Raw genomic sequence first — 496 nt, forward strand, 5'->3', positions numbered from 1 at the left:
TTCCTTTTACAAAAAAATCAATTAAAAATATTTTGAAAAGATTTAAGCACACGTGCGACCGCTCGCGTAGGCCTTGTGCTGAAAATCTTTTCCTTTTCTTTTACAAAAATTAAAAATCCAAAAAAATATTTTGAAAAGGTTTAAGCACACGTGCGACCGCTCGCGTAGGCCTTGTGCGGAAAATCTTTTCCTTTTCTTTTACAAAAATTAAAAAAACAATTAAAAATATTTTGAAAAGATTTAAGCACACGTGTGACCGCTCGCGTAGGCCTTGTGCTAAAAAACCTTTTCTCTTTTATATAGAAATACCAAAAAAATATAAAATCTTCAAAAACTAAAAACATCTTCAAACAACAATATTTTCTGTGAAAGAACTACGTAACCCTGATTTCTCAGTCCAACTGAGAATACGTAGGAGCAAGGTCAATCCTTGTCGGGCCCAAAAAACCAAAATAATATTTTTGTTTCTTTATTTTCTTGTTCTTGGGATAGTTAA

Source organism: Vigna radiata, chromosome 10, assembly GCF_000741045.1.
Source record: "Vigna radiata var. radiata cultivar VC1973A chromosome 10, Vradiata_ver6, whole genome shotgun sequence".
Lineage (NCBI taxonomy): Eukaryota > Viridiplantae > Streptophyta > Magnoliopsida > Fabales > Fabaceae > Vigna > Vigna radiata.